Consider the following 20,466-nt stretch of genomic DNA (forward strand, 5'->3'; position numbering starts at 1 on the left):
CGCTCCCCCTTTCAACCGCACTGAAAACGCCAGCCGCAGCATCCTTTCCCGTCAAGGCGAAAGGGAAAACGGGAGCAAAGGGGAAACATAAAGCACCGGCCCTAACCGGGAGAAAGACGGCCTCTTTCTTTTCCCTCTCCTTCCGCCTATTAGGGCGTTACAATAACAGACAGCATAAACGCACAACGAAATCAATATAACGTCACCGTTAGCGAACATCGCGCGCTGGCGTTGCGGATGGAAGCCCGAGGGAGAGAGAACGATGAGGGAGAAGGGAAAGCAAGGCAGCCAGTGGCGGCGCTCGTCGGTGGCGGTGTGCGTGTGTTTTGTGCGTGCCGCCGCTGAGCGCGGGCGGCGCTCGCAACAGTTGCCGCCGTCGCTGCCGGTCGAAGAACTTCCGTCGCTGCTGCTGCTGTTCGACGCTGTGCGCGCGTTTTTTCTCGGCGGATTCAGCCGGCGATGGCTGCTGCCGTTGGTTTCTCTGCCTCCGGTGCGAGCGGCAGCTTTGGCGCACAATCGCGCTCTGCGGCGCGCTGATATGGTTTCCTCGACGGCCCCCGAACGACCCTGCGGACGCCGAGAACGGCTCTCGACGCTAGAGTAAGTGGACGCGGCAAACATATGCTGCGCTGCCGGCGGACGACAGTGCGAGCGTGCGCTGCGCGCGACGCGGTTTCGGGAACCTCGTCGATGTGAGAGCGAGCGTGAAATCTGTGTTCGTAGACTGGGCTTTTCAATTGGAGCTGGCGAAGAAGCGTTGCTCTTCAGGTACAGCAGCGGTGGTCGCGACGAGCAGGGCAACGTCTGGATTTACTGCCGTCTCCTTAATACCCAGTGGTTTTCTGGAGTCACCTGAGCAGTTTCTGCATACTACATTTTATTTTATCTTTCGGCTCATACGCCTTGATCCGTATCACGAGCGAAGTTCGTTCGATGCATTGTGCTCGAAGGATGTGTGAGACATGGTTCTTGTGCTCGTGAGACATTTTTGATAACTGCGTTTTCTTGTGTCATGGGCTGCATGCTCCTGTTGAAATGTCCGGTTAATTGAGGTGTAGCTCTGGAATCAAGCTACTAGTATTCAAACTACTTTACACCGAACAAAGAGCACGGATTGCAGCTTACTTTCCGAGTAGTTTATCTGCTTTCTCCTTCCCTTCACTTCTTCCTGTAACAAGCAAAGAATGATAAGGCTGATCGTGGCCTGGAATGAAGCGGACATATGTCGGGTTTCCGTTGCCGATATACCAGGGTATACGCTGTGACAAGTGGAGACATACCACATTCCTTCGCTGCAAACCAAACTTCACATACATACAAGCGGGAGGTGAAAAGAAAATGGGATACAGCTTTGGAAACGAAGCGAGCAGAGGCTGAAGCTTGCAGAATTAACCTGGCATACTTTAACTGGCGTTTGAGTGCCACATCTGTTCGCTAACATATGCAACCCCAAATTCCCAATACCATGCGCGGACTCCAGTGTAATTCGGTTTATGCGGTACGTGTTACATTAACACGAAGCAACAAGCCTCGAAAAAGAAATCACTGTTGTAGTCAGCTGTTTTTTCAGAGAGTTCATACCTGTCGGGCAATGCCCACCCAGCTGATATGCCACATATCTTACGCAACTGTGTGAGAGGGCTATTTCGGTTCAAGGCTCTGTTCATTATCATTATGCAGATTTTGTCAGTAACGCTGCGGTGATTCGCAACCTAGTTCAGACTGATTTTCGTTCGAAAAACGAAAGAAACACGGGATTATAGCTTTTGCATGACTATCCTGTCTGTCACGCTACACTAAGGAAGGCGGATCGATTCTAACCCCGATATCCCGATCCCGCATTGCTTGCCTCCAGGATTAAGGCCTGCCTGCGTTAAGCTAGCGATTTCCCTGCGCAAATGATCACCCACACCATTAGCCTTTGATCGTGGCGTCACCAACGCATTTCGCGACGCCGCCGTAAGATAACCTCTGCTATTGTTATCTCGCATTCGGCCCCGAGCTATGATCATGAGCACGGCCGCGATAAATCCTCGAGCTGCCATATAGCGCTCTACGCATTTTGCAAGCCGACGAGATCAGGGGCTATTTTTAGAATCCTGGAACAGCTAACGAAACAGCGCAGCGCGTCATTCGGAGGACAGTGAGATTTATAATATCCCGGGGCGGATGAATGTTGATGCTCGCAATAATTCGCGCGGCTCGCTTTTCTCACTTTTCGTTTCCTTTTTTTTTTTTCCTTTTTCTCATCGGTACCATTTTAGAATTTCCGAGAGCCGACGGAGCAGCGCAACGCGCGCAGCTGTCACTTGACATACTGAGAAAATCGGTTGCCGGAATGCGGTTGTTTAAACGAGAACGCACCGCGATGGATGGGGGGTGTGCGTATACAGGTCTCGCTATTACAGATGTTCGCGTTGTGGCCATCGACACGATTTCTCCTGTAAGCCTGTTTAAAACTTACAGCTTGGGAGAGCGCGCGCGGTGTGTCAGTTGACATGTCTCCGTCCGCAAGGACGTCGAACGGCGCGCGACTATGAACCGTACTAACTGCTCAGAGTCCTCGTGTGACCTTATAACCGACAGGTGGCTCGACCCGACAAGAATTGATTACGGCCTCACTCTCTTTCCCTCCCTGTGTAGAAAGGAGGGGAGAGGGCGTCGAGATAGAAAAAGGTGAGAGCGAAACAGCTGTTGCGTGAGCTCTATGCGGAGATTTTCGTCGTTATTATTATCTTTATTTTTGCTTGGCTCTCTGACGCGTGACAGACGCGCAGCCGCTAGTGCCACACCGAGCGCAAGCTCCGGTTCGCTCGCCCGTTGATGTCAAGGGAGTCGGTATGGGGCTTTTTTGCTTCAGCGGTGCATTGTACGGGATGTTGACGATGACGTCACAGTGTAATGCACCTGAGGTACAAGTCTCACGTGCTGTAGCTTGTACACACAGATCACACGGTAAGATCTCGACTGTGCCTGGCTTTAGGCGGTGCTATGTTCATGAAGGGAACGACTATAAACAACACCTGTTGCGCTCCTAGCGGAGAGCGCAGGAGTTAGGCGCCGGTGGTGGCACCGCCGCGGCTTGCGACGGTGCGAGTCGGTCGCCCTTCTCTTTGGCGTGATGTCACACATGACGTCACACAGAGGTCAACTAAAGGTCAACGGTGGCACCGCCGCGCCACGGCAAAGGCTGAAAGTGCAAGTAGTAAAGCTTTCGCTTTAAAATGCCGTCGTGGCGTCAGGAGTTCCGGAGTTATCAGGCTGGACGGAGTGGTGTTATCTGTCTAGGTCTCGCAAAACCAGCAAGTATACCCGCCTGGTTAAGCTCTCCAGGAAGTCAGAAGCCGTGGATTATTGTCTTTAGTGCGTCCCTCATCCACCCATACTTGCAGGATAGACCGACAAGATCGCGTTGGCAGCAAAGTTATGACGCAAATCAATCCACCCTTGTTTGGCGAAGCGGGGAACGCAACACGGAGCGCTCTTGAAGAAATATTTGGCAGTGTATGCTACCGTATCGCGAGAAGAATTAGCACGCGATCGAACAGAAAAACAAAACAAACAAAAAGGGGAGAGAACAGCGTGCGGTCGCAAAGCTGCTACGTTAGCGAGTCTTGGTCGGAATGTCTCTGTCTGTGGTCTTTCGGTTTGTTCGCGCGCCCTTTGCGAGTATTCGCTCAGACGTCGCGGAACTATGACGCGCGAAGTTACGTGCGTCACGCGCGTTTGAATTATTTCGCCCAGGAATTCGGCGCGCGGCTGAAAATGTCTCAATTCGTTCCATGAACGTCGGTCCATGACATATCGACGTTCCGACGTACTTTGCCCTTTTCTAATTGCTCTAATCGTTTCTCTTTTTGCAGGAGTCTCTGTAGAAGGCGTTTATCTCTGTTCTTCGACATTCAAAGCCTTTTTCGTATGCAGCTCCTCCTGATTAATTCCGACTGTGTCTGGGGATCCTTAATGTACGCAGGAATCTCAAAGGACGAATGTTTTTGCATTTCGCCTCCATCTAAATGGGGGCTACCGTGGCTGGGAATTGAACCCGCGACCTTGTGACCAACAGCAGGCCACCTTACGTCGTTATTTTAAAGGCAAGGATGTACAGAGTGCGGCTAGCATAACATAGGATAGGTTTTACTGTCTCTTACAGAAGCAGGCCACGGAACGAGATGCGGGCTAGGGTTTTAGCCTGCTCACTCGTTTCGAATTTAGTGCTCAATGTGGGCTTTAACCCGAGCTTTACCTACGCATAGTAACTGCCTTAGAAGCCCCGCAGGAGTCTCAAGGAAATTCATCTAGACAAAAGCTCCTTCCGAAGGGTCGGTTAAGAGCGCAGACGAGGGACGCTAAAGCGAAACGACGTCGTAAAATGCTTTATGCAACTGCCTCTCCTCTTATGCATTACGCGTGTGAGGCTGACTTCTTTGTTTTGACTTCCTCCGGCAATTTCTCTTTCCTTCGTCCATTCTTATTTATTTCTCGTCGCACAGCCGCTTCGTCGTCTGCACAAAACGACTCGGCTGTCGTCTGCATAAACGACTCGACTGTCGTCTGCGCGAACGACTCTCTTCTTTCCTGTCGTCTGTCTGCACAAAGTGGACTGGACGAACGAGGCGGGCGCGGTGGGGCAGTGGGAATTGGGGACGCAGCGGGCGCCCCCTAACGACTTCCGCGCGCAAAATGGCGCTCCCTCGGAAGAAGCAAACAGGTCCCCTGCGCCCGCGCGCCTCCACACATGTTCGCTGGCTGGCTGGCTGGACCGCCGATATATATAAGGCGGGCGAAAAATCGATGCGGAGTCACCCCGAAATAGATTTCTATCGTCCCCGGGAACACCCGCTTCCATTCACCCCCGAAGGGAGGAAGGGAGTTGAAAGGGTGGAAACGGGCGGACTTGTGCAAACAGTCGCTTTCAATTAGGGACCTGCGAATAGATGGTATCAAGCACGAAGCCCACTTGACGGCAGAGCCCCCTATGTTGTGGCATGTGCTGCGCAGTTAGATTTCCATGCCGATCTAGTCGTGCGAAGAAAGATGAAAGCGAATTATGCATGTTGACGCTGAATCTAATTTTGTTCCAGAGCCCAGTTTCTTAGCCCGCATAAGCCCACCCTGCATGTTTTGTTTTCAGTCATAACGTGCTCGCGAGGGCTGCCGCGAAGATTGCAGCAGGTGGTATTGACGTCGCCGTTGGGATCACGTCGTTAGTATCTTATTTTTATTTTTTGATTTCGCTTGCTTTTGACGCCGATTCAGGGGATCAACATGCTCAAATAATGACGTTCGGAGGCGTTGAGCGTCTTTCCGGGTGCCTTAAGAATTTCGCTTCGTGTTTACCAGCCACGAAGAGCGGCGTAATAAAGATGGATGGGATAACAAAATTAATGAATGGGCTGTAAACAAGCTGTAGCTTCTATACGTCGGAAGGACACCCGGTTGCAAGGCGCCATGTTACACAGAATTCTGGGCTCACTTCATAGTGAATTAAGTTGATTAGCCTTGTATTGTATTCTTGGTATGTGATAAACCATGGCAGTTGCCTGAGGCAATAAAAAAAAATGCTGAGAACCCGGTTACTGCCTCCGGTCTGCTGAAAATAACAAAACAACAACACATTTTGAGAGTAACACATTCAACAGCGGAATGTAGTCTTGTTCTTGTGGTGTTGGACGCATTTACTGCGCTTTTACGATTTTCGCAGGTGTTTAGGAGGAGCTCACCTTGCTTGGGCATTGCCGGCAGTTGGCTTACCCGCGTTTAAAGGCTGAACGCTTGAGTAAGCTGGCTATAGGCATATAGATGTCTTGACGCTGATCGCACGAACGTGAAATTTGTTCTACAGCGTCCTTGGTCGGAGTGATTAATCATAGGTACCTCTGGTTAAGTGAAGTGGTGACGTCATCACTTCACTCGTTCGCGGAATCATTCACTCTTTCTCACTTATTAACTCCGCACCTCTCTGGTCACTTAGACTCCTCTCCACTCACTCGCTCACTTTCTCTCTCTCAACGCGCACTCTTTCACTCACTCTGGTCTACACACACACTTTCTCAATCACTATAGCCAGCTCACTCACACTCATTTCAATCACTCTACCCAGCTCACTCACACTCATTCACTCCATTCCATTCTCATCCACTCACTTTCTCACTTCGGTCATTCTGCTCCACTCACTCACTCACTCACTCACTCACTCTACTGCAATCACTCACTCACTCACTCACTCACTCACTCACTCACTCACTCACTCACTCACTCACTCACTCACTCACTCACTCACTCACTCACTCACTCACTCACTCACTCACTCACTCACTCACTCACTCACTCTACTGCAATCACTCACTCACTCACTCGCTCACTCACTCACTCACTCACTCACTCACTCACTCACTCACTCACTCACTCACTCACTCACTCACTCACTCACTCACTCACTCTACTGCAATCACTCTGCTACTGAGCTGTTGAACCCACGGCAAATGAAACCGCCGCGGTGGCTCAGTGGCTGTGGCACTCGGCTGCTGACTCAAAAGACGCAGGTTTGATTCGGGCCGCGGCGGTCGAATTTCGATGAGGGCAAAATTATAGAGGCCCGTGTACTTACTGCGACGTCAGCGCACGTTAAAGAACCCCAGGTGGTCGAAATTTCCGGAGCCGTTCACTACGGCGTCCCTCATAGCTTAAGTCGCTTTGGGACGTTAAACCGCATGAACCGAACCAAACCGAGAGTGCGTCAACAACAACAAAAAAAGTGCACAGGTGATCGTACGATGTGACGCGACAAATCTGCGCTAGCAGAACTGTTTGTACAGTTCGCTGATACACTGATCGCACTCCTGAATTCGATTTCGCCGCTGCTTTTCCATTGCGCTGCTACGCGGGCTATCGAGGGCGAAGGTGGGTGGATATGATAATCAATCATATCTAATATCTTAATTAAAAACTATGTAAAACAAAGCTGCATACTTTACTAAACGTAACTTTTCCTTACATTCTGGCATTTCAATGATTAAGCGCTGCTTATATCTCCAGCTGTTTGAAAGTAGGCGCAAAGTTCATCGCCTAACGTTTCTGCACAAACTTTACTATGACCCTTCTGACTGCACTGCCGAGAAATTTAAACCTGCCACTCGTATCTTCCCTCGCCTCGACAATGATCGTAAAGTGGAGCCTACATTTGCCCGAACAAATTTATTGCCATTTTAACCCTTTCATCTGGCGACATAAATTGATTGATGAAGACATTCTCTGCATCGCGAACAACGAAAAAATTGGACGCGCTTAGTGGCTGGGCAGGATTACTGACCTGAATGAGAGAAGTTCCCTCCCTTACATTATTTCCCTCTGTTCTTTCTTTATTTTTACTTTTTTTTACTTGTGCTTGAATACCTCAACTATTCTTTGTATGTTTATCTTCATCCTGCTGCATGCGTACCACTGTGTATGAATCTTGTTTATACTATCTCGCTTACACTAGTTTTTTTCTTTGCGTGTTTGTGATAACAAAAAACTTGTACTTTACCGCGAAGGCGTTAAGGGTCTCGTGTCGCAGAAAATCCGGCTTCGGCGTCGTTGAAGACAGGTGGGTCACCTAGGTCACGTGACAATCTGACGTCATCACAACCTCCCACCGCAACCTCCAATGCCCACCGGACTGCAAGAAAACTGCCCACCATGTGGCCATGTGGCACTTCAATTATTGAATGCTCACTCGGGAAGAGCAACCTGTGTCGCACAAGCCCCACCGGTGGCAGCACCTGCCACCGGTGGCAGCACCTGCCATCGCAGGGCAGTGGCTTATAGGTCAACACCTGCACCACTGCACCGGAAGTGGTGCGAGGGCCCCCAGGGGTTTATGAATGTGAAGTAGAGAATGGCCGATTCTGCATATTTGGGAAATAGTCCACTACGCTATCGAGTCACACTCTTAAGACAGAGCGTAAGTGTCCCTGGCCACCAGGGCTTACGAGGTAATGAGGCCGCTGACCGAGCGCTTACTCACCGGGCTCCTCATTCCAGCTCTTCTGGCTCGGAGACTAACCAGCCGCTGCTGCGATTCAGGGAAATATTAACACATTATAGCGACAACCACCGCCTTTTCCCGGCCCCTGCAAAAGGGCTGAGTAAGACGGAGGAGCGAACTTTAAGGTGCCTGCAGACAGGTACTCTACTCTGTCCTGCAATAATAAAACATTACGATCCTAACACGGATGGGCGATGGCCACACTGTGGGGAGACCTGTGATATCTTCCACATGGTGTGGGCATGTACTCAAAATCCCCACTTCCCCCCTTCCCCTACCCCTTGCAGAGAGGCATGGGAGACTGCCCTCCTCAACTGCTCGTCGCTTGAGTCCCAAAGGGCTCTGGTGAAACGGGCGAGAGACGGGGCCTCGTCATGCGGTGTCCCGGACTAGGGACGCCGACCATGTAGCGGGGCCACTCTGTGGCTCCCAAACTCTTTTTCACAAAATAAAAGTTTTCACCACCACCACCACCCTACAATTTCTTAAATTGGTAAATTGGTTTTTGAGGAAAGGAATTGGCGCAGTATCTATCTCACACATCTCGGCGGACACCTGAACCGCGCCGTAAGGAAAGGGAGGAAGGTGGGAGTGAAAGAAGAGGAAGAGGTGCCGTAGTGGAGGTCTCCGGAATAATTTCGATCACCTCGGGATCTTTAACGTGCACTGACGTCGCACAGCACACGGGCGCCTCTTGCGTTTCGCCTCCATCGAAACGCGGCCGCCGCGGTCGGGTTCGAACCCGGGTACTCCGGCTCGGTAGACGGGCGCCTTACCACTGAGCCGTCGCGGCTGTTTCTCCAATTTCTTTTGTTTCGTTTTTAAGTAGCTGATATTGTTAACTTCTGATGACACGATGTAATGATTTGACGATGTTTTGATTATGCCTCCGCCTGTATGAAACGCCCTATACGAGCCTTTAGTTCGAAAAAAAAAAGACCCCCTCCGATCCGCTAGCGGCGCTGGGCGTTGCAGGCTTCCACAGCCCACGGCTATTTAGCCGAAAGAGGACTACACTGCTAACGCAGTAAAACAAAACTTTGTAAATGAGCGCAGAACTGCACCACGCAAGCCACAACTCAGCACAGCACAAGCAACAAAAGAAGACAGCAACACAAAGCATTCTACACAAAGCACAACAACATCACTTGTGTGTCTATGTGTTCAGGCCTCCGTTACAAGTTTCCAGTTTCTCTGCGAACATTTCAGCGTGTCCCAGGGTCGACAAGTAAGTTTGCGGCAGTGTACTGGCTTTCCTTCGCCGTGTCCGTGTCGCCACCCGGGTGCTTTTTCTTCTTCCTTGGTCTGTGCTTGCTGTTTATGTGCCCCGAATGGCCGTATCCGGTTTCCTCTGTTTCAGCGAGCAAATAACGCTGAGGCTGCGTTTTTCGTATCGATGATGTTGCGTTGTTTCCTACTTTCTCGTTTAACGGGTACTAAAACCCTTCCTCTACCTTCTGTTTTTTTTTTTCGTTTTCTGTTTCTTTTCTTTTCTACCGTTTACCGGGGAGGATTATGTTGCCACCGTGGGCGCATTGTTTTGCTTCTGACAGTCTGCTTCTCCTGGTTTAATTGTAGCCGAAGAGCCAAAGAAGCTTCGGTGAGGCGGAACACGTCGTCTTTCCGTTTTTATGCGAAGCATACTACTTTAGCTACCACTTCAGCCCTTCACCGTGGTTATGCGCCTCCAAATCACGTGATACATGACGTCACACCACGTGACACGATGACGTCACGACAGTGGAGAAACGGGGGCCCACCTCGCGCCGTCGCTGTGGTTGTGCGCCTCCAAATCACGTGACACGATGATGCCACACCACGTGACACGATGACGTCACGGCAGTGGAGAAACGGGGGCCCACCTCGCGCCGTCGCTGTGGTTGTGCGCCTCCAAATCACGTGATACATGACGTCACACCACGTGACACGATGACGTCACGACAGTGGAGAAAAGGGGGCCCACCTCGCGGCGTCGCTGTGGTTGTGCGCCTCCAAATCACGTGATACATGACGTCACACCACGTGACTTGATGACGTCACGACAGTGGAGAAACGGGGGCCCACCTCGCGCCGTCGCTGTCGTTGTGCGCCTCCAAATTACGCGACACGATGATGCTTCGCATTCTCCAGGCTTAACCAAGTTAAGCCTCAGCCATTTTTTTTTATCGCTTGCAACTTGAGATGCTCCTCTCAGGTTTGCAGATTTGCAGGTTTCAGGTTTTATTTACGTAAATTAAGAATATAAAATATGTCACAGCAGAAGGCTGCAAAGTTCATAAAACTTAGAAGATTCTTGTTAGTAGAAGCTGATTGAACCTGGTGGCCGCTAAGGTAATACAAGTTAGTGGGTTTTTAGAGGAACCTCCTGTTAGCGCCCGCTCACACACACAAAAAAAGAATGTCCAGTCAGTGCGTGGCGGACAGAGAGGGGTCATAAGAGCATTGTTGCAATGCGTACGTAATCAGTACAACAGAAGAAATATTAAAAAAAATAAAAGTGCGATAAAATTTTCAGCGCCGAACTTTGACAATGCAGAATAAGCAAACCCGGCCACACTTTTTGGAGGAGGAGGAGGAATAAGAGGAAAGGCAGGGAGGTTAACCGGAAGCGCGCGCACGCACGCACACACGCACACGGACACACACGCGCGCGCACGCACACACAGACACACACGCACACACACGCGCACGCACACACACAGACACACGCACATGCGCGCGCACACAGACACACGCACGCGCACACGCGCGCGCACACACACTGACACAGACGCACACGCACACACACACGCGCGCACACAGACACACACACATATACACGCGCGCGCGCACACACACATACACACACACGCGCGCACACACGCACACACACACTTTTTGAACATCATAAATAAACTCACCCGATCGTTAGACCGTGTTGCCATGAGCTTCTCAGACAAAAATTACACTTCCACACGCATCAAAGTATACTATAGAATCGTGCTGGAAACTTGGCTTGTGCTTTCCATCGACTTTTTAAATTTCGCGCCCTTTCGAGTCAGGCGTTTACGAGTGTGCTCTTCGAAGCTGCTCTTCGTCAGGTATATTCATGCGTCACATGAACGTCGGACAGTGATTGCAGAGCAGCATAAAATAAAATAACGAGCAGACGAACTGTGGCCGCGCCGAGACGGCAGACCTGTCACTCACGTGAGGCCTCGACTGGATGCAGCCGCTTCGCTGGATGAATAAAAGATTGACACGTAAAGGGAAAACACAATTACGTGAACGACGACGCTCCAGCGGGGGTTGGAGGGAAGGGGGGGTGAAGAGACGGTTGACTTTGAGTGTGCTAAGAATCACGAGATGAGAAGCAGACGTGCGAGTATAGCGAACAGTAAATTTCGATTTCCGATAACTCCGCTTCTACCAAACGCATTCTAAGAATTCGTGCTGAAGCTTATTCAGAAATTCTGCACGAGGTCATTTTTTTTTTCGACGGAAAGTTGTTTATGAATACAATTTTTTTCGCATATCGTAAATGCGCATTCTAACAATCAATATATCCGGAAATTTCTTCTTGGGAGGCTCATAGTTTCTGCTATTTGTTGTTAAAAACTAATCCCATTTGTTTTCTACGGCAGTCTTAACAACTAGGTGCTAGCGCAGGGAAAACTTTAAAAGCAAGATTTCGCGGGGCATCGGAAGATTAGACTATTTCCATCAATATATGTTCATAACAAAATCTTACAATATTCCACAGTTGCCTCTCAATTAAAAGTGATCTCAAAGAACGCTGGCTTTGGAAATTCATGCGGCAGTGTTCATCAATATCTAATGCACGCCGCACTTTTTGGAAAAATGTTTCAAGGCAGTATCAGGAATTTCGTCGGTCATAAATTAAAGAAAAAATACATCTTAACGTTACTTGAGAAAAAACCCGGGAGAGTGAGTTGTTTCAATCAGTGCGGATAATGAATGCTCGTCGCCTCGGCCGAAGCGACGATGCCGAGAGCGAGACAATTTGGTGGCCGTGTAATTGGTGTTGACTTTATGGAGCAGCGGAGACCGACTCTTATTACGGTCGAAAAATCTTGCGGGAGTGCGACTTCAAAGGCAAGATGAAAGAGTGCCGTTAATTGCGGTGCCTTCAGTATAATACCAGACCTGAAAGAGGGCGAAGACCTGCGAAAAAAAAGAAGCATTTTGGAACGTTTTATGCCCTTTCACGAGGCTGGTTCATTAACGCCGCTTTGTATTGATAGCTGTTGCGCTGCTTTCCATTGCTGCTTAGCTGGCGTTTGGTGTGTGTACAGAGTCGAGATTTGTCCGTGTTGCTGCTTCGTGAGATGCTCGGTCTGAGCGAACTCGCGATGTTGCTGCTGCAGATACGCCGATGCGTGGCCACGTGTCAGGAGAAAGGAAATGCCAGAACGCGGCCGCTGATTGCGGCGGTTGCCGGAAGAACTGCCTGCGACTTGTGCGCAATACTATTTATGTTTCCCGACTCTGCCCCTTAACGAGAGCTCGGAACGAACGGCCGCATCTGCGAGATTTTTCATCTGCTAATGTAAGCCACTCGCCATATGCATTTTTTTTTTCAATAGCAGGATGATTACCCGAAACAGAGACAGCGGCAGGGAAATAAAAAAAAAGAAAGAAGTGATCGATCGTGCGTTCGGCGCTCGAATTTATTCCGGCGACGACGACGCATCTTTCCGCGAGTATATTTACGGCTGGGGTGTTACTCAGCGCGTAGTAATATTTTCTATAGACGCCTACGAGAGAGCTCGTCTATTCGGGGCTCCAAAGGCATGCTTAGAAATGTCGACGCGACTCTTATAGTAGTATCTTCGTCGCATGTATGTATGCGTGCATATATTCATGCAGATGATACCACTAAGGCGCATGCCTCAGGATCCGGCTTGCTGATTGGTCCAAAAAAGTCAGAGCTTAGTTGACTGTCGAGCCGTTGGCGGCGCTCAGATGAACTTCTGGGGCGTCGCCCTCTACATCGTTGCAGTGGAGACGAGGAGCTGCAGGGCGCCGCCGATAGGTGGCCACTTAGCTGATAGAGGGCGGCACCATCTGCCGACCTCCAAAAACTGGTCGCCACTCATTTCCGCTTTTTTATTCGGAGTTTCGTAACTGGACAGGTTAGTTTACTCTGAAACGCGCCGCCTTTGAATGCCGTGGTTAACGGCTGCCTACACTCTTAGTACTTAGTAAAAAATTGGGGCGAACACTTAAGCTCTGCCCTGAGGGTATGACGCGATAGATAATGGGTTAATACCCATTTCAATTAATCAAAAATTGTTTATTTGCTCATCTTAGGAAACTTTGTAGAAACTATTTGGACCGATAGCCTACATGGCTAGTTGGTTGGTTGATTGGTTGGCCTCAAATAAAATGGCACATACCGACTACGGAGGAGTGGATAAGACACAGGCGGTGAACTGCTGTAAAGAGGAGCATTTTTAGAGGAAAAGGAGCAGTAATAGGGTATAGGCTGACAGATTGGACAGTATCCGTGCAGTATTTGTGCAGAATTTTTCTTTTCTGCATCACTTTTCTGCATCATTGAGCCACCTTGGTGGGTGAGTGGAGGAATTCCCCATTTTTGGTAAGAACGCCCAAGGACTGGAATGACCTTCCTGCTGTTGCTGTCACATATTGCAGTGACGACCACTTCAAGCGTTTCATTACCGAACTCATCTGTCATCGCGAATGGCCACCCCTCTTGTAAAACTCCTGCATAGGTGCATTTGAGGTATTGAAAATAAAAAAATAAAATGCGACAGGAACAGCGCGCGTGGGGAGAGGACCTTTTCGGCTTTGTCTTCGACACAGCGGGAAACCGGTTGAGTGAGTGCTTCGGACGCTGCGGAGGTACCGGGCCCTATGGACGCACAAGCTTTGCAGCCTCCACGAGATCATTGGCGTTAAGTCAGCAAATATAAGCGCCCACGGATGTAGCCGATAGGCAGCGTCTTGCTCGGGACGCTACACGTCAGAGGGAAAGCAGAGCCCGTAAAGAAGGTGGTGGAACGCGGCCCGCGAAGGTGCGAACAACCCGCGGATCACAATATCCAAATGTAGGGGCCGCCGACATCGGCGCAAAACTATTCGCGAACATTCAGCGCTTCGCGCCGCCAAAGCTATCGCTGAAGTTCGCGTTACAGGTGGCAACTGTCCGTGTTCTTCACCTGCTGCTTTCTATTTCGGACGCACTGCACTAATTCCGAAAAGCACAGAAACCAACCGGTTGAGACTTTCGAAGGGCGCGATGCAGTTTTCCTGTGTCATGTGAATAGAATACAATATTTCCTGAGGTCGTTTTTTGTCATGTGCAACTGCTTGCAATGGACTTAAGATTTTTAGCGTAGCGGAGACGTACTATAGCCCAGACGTATATCGGCTTACCGGCCGCTGGCTTCGAACGCGCATTGGTATAAAGGCGCGGCCGGTACACCGGTATACGTCTGGGCTATATAGTACGTCTCCGCTTCGCTAAAAGTCCCTATAGGCTCGCTTTAAGCCTGTCGTACTCGTGGCCGCAGTATCAGAACCTGTATTCATATCGCTCGTTCAATGTTGATGGAGTAACAGATGAGTTTGAACAAGTTTCTGTTATTCAGACTGAGCTCAGCGAGGGAGTCTTATATAGTACAGTCGTGGGTAAAAGTAAGAGTTTTCCCTCTCTCTTGTTCCGCAGCTTGCCGCTTTGCATGGTGGCGCCACCTGACGATACCCTCCTGCTATCGCTGCTTGGATCTTATTTCTTTTACATGAGGTACATCTGCGGTCCCTTGCCGTTGCTGATGTTTTTGCTGTTGCCTTAGTGACATGGCACATACCCGCGAAAGGGATTGGCCAGGGTTGAGTGAGGAGGGCCAAGAGAAGAGGATACACTGTTTGCAAGCTAACGAATGTGTGAATGAATGTGTTGCGCTGCTAATTTTATGTCCCCGAAAGGAGTAACGGTTAAGGCAAAGCAGTTCATCCCTAAAGGGGCTAATGTCTCACCCTCTTTAATCTTTTTTTTTTTTGCTGAGAAAGTATGCTCGCAGTCGCTACCTGCGCACTTCTGAGCGAATGCTGAGGGGGCACTCTCGGATGGTGGATTCTCACAGCGAAACCTACAGCTACAGGCTGGAGGCGAAACATCTAACCTTGGTGGGGAGAGGGGATTCATCGATTCAGGTTCGTCGGGTATGTATGAACTATACGGAGCTCCGGGGCCATCAAAACGATGCACGAAGGGTAAGGAAAGAGTGAAAAGTATAAAAGGGGGAGGGAGCGAAGACTTATGTTCTGCCCGCAATGACACGCAAAAAGCTCGGGAAAGCGCTAGCGGGCGCTTCTTGGTACCGAGCGTTGCTCGCACAGGTTGCGATATTGCAGGAAAAGAGATCACGCAGTCACTGTCTCACTTCTCGGTACATCTGAACTGCGCCGCGAGGGAAAGGAGGAAAGTGGCAGTGAAAGAAGAAAGAAAGAGCTACCGTAATGGAGGGCTTCGGAAAAATTTCGGCCACTGGCATTGCACAGCACGCGGGCGGCTTTTGCGTTTCGCCTTCTTCGAAAAGCGGCCGTCGCGGTCGGGTTCAAACCCGGGGCACTCCGGTTCAGCAGTCGAGCGCTCTAACCACTCAGCCACCGCGGAAGGTAAACATCGCTTCCTTTGTTCGGAGCCGAAGGCACATTTTTCACGCTATCTCGCTTAGTTTACCGTGACCAACAGGCGCGCGTCGGGCAAAATTCCTCGGCTATCCTAGATAGCCGTGGAATCCTCTACTCGCCACGTTTTTGTTGACTCCCATTCGACGCATTTTTGTCTGCAACTGGCGGCGAATAATACCTGCGCGTTATTTAGCCGTGTTTCGCGTTTTCGTAACCGATTTATCGCCCTGCTCCTGGTGTACAATTTTTGCGTAATGTCGTAACAAACAAGCAAACAAAAACAAGGAAATAAGCAAGCAAGCAAGCAAACAAACAAACAAACAAACAAACCAAAACAGGAAAATACGCAAGCAAGCAAACAAACAAATCAACAAAAACACAAACAAAGAAACATTATTTAGCCTTGTTTCACGTTTTCGTAACCGATTTATCGCCCTGCTCCTGGTGTACAATTGTTGCGATATGTCGTAACAAACAAGCAAACAAAAACAAGCAAACAAACAAGCAAGCAAACAAACAAACAAGCAAACAAACAAACAAAACAAGCATATAAGCAAGCAAGCAAACAAACAAATCAACAAAAACAAACAAAGAAACAATTAGACAAACTACATAAACAAACAGGGATTAAGACCAGCCGAGGAGAGGAACGTGGGCAGAGTGCCGCGGGCATTGGGAAAAAAAGGTACAAAGCGACGGGGATGCTAAGGAGTGTATGACGTCACTGCTGCTTTCTCGCGCCAAGGCCCAATGCATTTCCGGACACTTGAGCAGGCGCCGCTAGTGCATAATCCCGTGCGAGTGCGTGGATGTGGACCGCTCCCGACGGAAGAGCACTCAGGACCCCGGTATGCGTCCTCGCAAAAAGGAAACGGAAGCCGAGGGGAGGAAAAAGGAAACACTGCTCTCACTATACACTAACGGAAGCGTCAGTGGGAAGTTCCTTATACGCTGGGCTGGCCTTGTGCGCCCATAAACATGTCGGAGGTCTTTGGCGCCGGGCAAACACTGGCTGACGCCCGCGCTCCCTCCTTCCGTGTACGCGTTAAGGAATCGTCGTCTGCAGTTCAGGGGGTCGGAACGAAGTAGGAGACGCACGTAGCAGGTATAGTGAGGCTCTAAGTATAAGCTCGGTCGCTGTGGAGGCGACTGCATCCGCGACCGCTCACCGCTGCTTTGACTCCGATTTTTCATTATTTATTTATTTATTGAACAATACTGTCAACCCTCGTCCGAGGGTCGTTAGAGAGAGGGCATGAAAACTTCATAGAAAACCAGCATTATTCACAAGCACCGAGTACATCAGCATGAAACGGTACATTCAGTCAAGCACCAAATGGCACTTTCAAGCAGATGGTTATCCAGAGATCGTTCTAATTCATGCAGATCACTCCGCTTCGCAACACTCATTAACTAATAATTAAAGATTGTATCTTTCTTGCTTCCTTTATTTCCCTCTTTTTTTTTCTTTGTTCCTTTCCTTTCATTATTGCATTATTTTACTTGCTTTGTTTATATTCCTGCATTCTTTCCTTTCCATTCTTCTTGTTCTCCTCATTATTTTTTTGTATCTTTCAGTTTTCTTTTTGCCTTCTGTCTCTATCATTGCCTCTTTTTTTCATTTTCTTCTTTCTTTTTCCGTGGTTCGCTTCCTCCTCCTACCTTTCATCCTTTCGCTCTTTCCTCTCTCGTTCTTTCTCCCCCCCCCCCCCCCCCCCCCCCTCTTTCCTCGCCTGTTTTGGAACGCCTCGGAATATTCCGGCTCGGCTTATGCGATAACCCTGGTTCTTTGCCAGGCGCCGTTAGGTGCCGTGCTATAACTAACCACGCTTAGTGCTCGCTCTCTCACAAGGTTTTCCCAGCATTTCCATGCCCGCCACTTTACGTCTGACACTGTGTTCAAATACCGGCCCGGCGCCGCCCTTCAGCTCTGTACAAAGGATGTGCAGTTTCGTCTCGCTATATAGTCGGCACTTCCCTGTGGGCGTCTTTTTTTTTTTTCATCTGGGGGATCAGGAAATGTTATGATCCAGACGGCGTGGCCTTACAGATATGGTTCACGGACGGCTTCCTTAACGCCCGCACTAATCCGGTTCTCGTTGCCCGACCATAATAGTTAGGACTGGTTCGAGGTGTTTGCAGTCGCCCTGTTCACAAAATAGAGAAACAGAAATGCAACATTCGAGCGGTTCCCCGACCGAGTGAAGTGTGGTTCGCGCTAAAAGCTGGCTAGAGGAAACTAGCGGTGAATATACGGGTTGTTTCAGCGAACTTTACCCAGATTTTTTTTTTAATTTTCGAGCTACAGGGATGCCGTCTGCGGCATTGTAATACAGTGTTGGCGGGCATCTAAAAACCGCTGACTCGGTCAGGTTAACAAGTAAGCTAGTTAACTAATTACTAATGATTAATACCCTTGCGACATGGGCAAATTTAATGCGAGTAAGTGCTTACTGGCTTAAGTGAATGGCATTCGCGCGGTGTAAAACTTGAAAATTTAATGGCATGCATTATAAGCTTACTGCTATCCGTAATTTACTGAGTTCGTCAGAACACATTCGCCCGAGAAATACGTACTCTTGATCCCATTCCACGGGCAGAAACCCGCGCAAATTTTTTAGTACAACTTCCTGTCAAGTACCAAAAGGTTTATTGTTGCGAAAGCTACATCGGCCACGGACTTACGATTTCGCTGTGGCGGTGCTCCGAGGAGGCACAGAGACCGACCTTGAGCCGTTGCCTACCAACCGCCGCAGCTGGCGGATGGCGCGCGCTCGCCGCGCCATCTGGCATGACGTCACACCGCGCGCCTCGCCACAGAGCCGCCGCCGCCGCCGTTTGGTATGACGTCACACCGCTTGCCCCGTCGATATATATATATATATATATATATATATATATATATATATATATATATATATATATATATATATATATACACACTCGCTTTCGCTGCGTATATCCTGGTATAGCCGAGCTAAGCTACTGCCATTTTTTTTTCATAACACTCAGTTATATAAGGCACCTCATTTCTGATGCGTGTGACGCCATTTTGACCGGTACTTACGACAGATACTCTCGTCTTGTGCTCTAACAATGGCTGACACGCGAGTATAAGGCTACTGTTTCGGCTTGTGAACCAAGAACAGCCCTGGGTAAATGTGTGCAAAATAATTTTGATATCACACCTGGGCAAATTTCCCGAGATTTTGTGCTCATTACCACCGTTTAAAATCTGGTAAACTTCCTGACTGGCTTCTTGTCCAGCATTCTTAGAGAAAAAAATTTGAATAATCGGATATTGTAAGGTGTCCTTGCGGAAATATCGAATGTAATGGTTCGCGTACTTCCGGTGCGTATAGCAAAATCTTTATTTAATTCAAACTTTCCCATCGCTCGCACCGAGCACTTAGGACTGCCATAGAAAACCAATGGGGAGCGTTTATGACGACAGGAAAAACGTTAATAACAAAAAAAAAATGCAAGACTGCTGACGGAAGATATGCAGATATTTGATTGTTATAGTTAAATCTTCCCATATATGAAAACAATGCGTTCATAAACTCTTTGCTTTCGAAAAAAGGTTTGTCCAGAATTGTGGGGTATGAGGCGTTATCGTGAGGTACAGATGTGAGTACTCTTGTCTCTAACGTTGGAGCGGTGTGCTGCGGGAAAAATAACTGGATATTTTATCGCAGTTGCCTTGTGAACACTGCGCTCGTGCTTTTTATCATCCGTGTAGCTATGCGGCCGCGCTCGAGAGCAAGGATTACTAGTGCAAACCGCTACTTTCATTAAGAGTCTGCACCTTTTGCTCCGTCTGCCACAGTTCGAGCGCTCCAGACAAGCCTGCTCACTTCTGCATATATAATGACATTAAGTCTGGACGCGTAGCACCAACTCCGCCAGTAGTGGCATTAACTTAAGGCCTTAAGCATTTACTCTAATTTCTTGTGCGCTTGTTGGCACGGGTGTAACTTTATATCGCTATTTCAGTTAGTCGCTGGCTGGAAATTGATATTTGTAGTCGGCCTTAATTAGTAATAGCCGGAACACGTTTTCCACTTCCACGATCACCCTCGGCGCTAAGGCCCAGCAACGCCCACCACTACGTCACTCCATGACGCACGTGTTACGTCACCTTGCCTCTCCCGTGCGGGCCGCTGCAGCAAGCAGCGGCGAACATCGCAGAGCTGGCGGAAAGGAGGTCACGTGGTACATGCGTCGCGGAGAGATCCGTAGTGGTGGACATTGTTCTAAATGCACATCAAAGAAGCGCGCTTTTCGAAAAGGGCGCTCAAAGGCCAAATTTTGTTTTAACCTCAGCGCCGAAGGTAGTCGAGTTTTAGAAGTTAGATACACAGTCATACAGATATACTAACGACCGGCTACAAATCTCAAGATGCAACACGGCATCTAGCTAACATTTAGAAGGTTAACTATTAGAAATAAGTTAAGCAGCCTGCTATGTAACATGATTAAGCGGGTTTCAGGTGTTTGCCAACACAGGTATTACAATAATTTCAACAGCGCATGCTACACACGGACACAGGACGAGAAAACAAATAAAGTTGCAGTTCAGCGCTCGTGTGTGTGTTTTCTCGTCCTGTGTCCGTGTGTAGCATGCGCTGTTGAAATTATTGTGAATGACCAACTATAGCCCGTCAGCTCACTCTGTACTGGTATTACAATGTCACGGAAGCCACCTGTATGGCTCAAATAGCCTCTTTCTTAATACTCCGCTTCACCTTCGCCCGAACAGCCTGTATATTATT

The 20,466-nt window shown here is 49.1% G+C and overlaps 1 protein-coding gene across 2 annotated transcripts in view; it reads left to right on the forward strand.

The window, feature by feature from the left end:
- Positions 1 to 346: 346 nt before the first annotated feature.
- The window catches only part of Rph (Rabphilin), a 110,945-nt gene continuing 90,825 nt past the window's right edge, over positions 347 to 20,466 (forward strand). For both annotated transcript variants that reach the window (XM_089573685.1, XM_089573686.1), the window contains exon 1: positions 347 to 600. The gene's annotated coding sequence lies outside the window, so the exon portion shown is untranslated. The remainder of the gene's footprint in view (positions 601 to 20,466) is intronic.

This window comes from Amblyomma mixtum, chromosome 2 (genome assembly GCF_055824585.1).
Source record: "Amblyomma mixtum isolate Tamu chromosome 2, ASM5582458v1, whole genome shotgun sequence".
NCBI lineage: Eukaryota > Metazoa > Arthropoda > Arachnida > Ixodida > Ixodidae > Amblyomma > Amblyomma mixtum.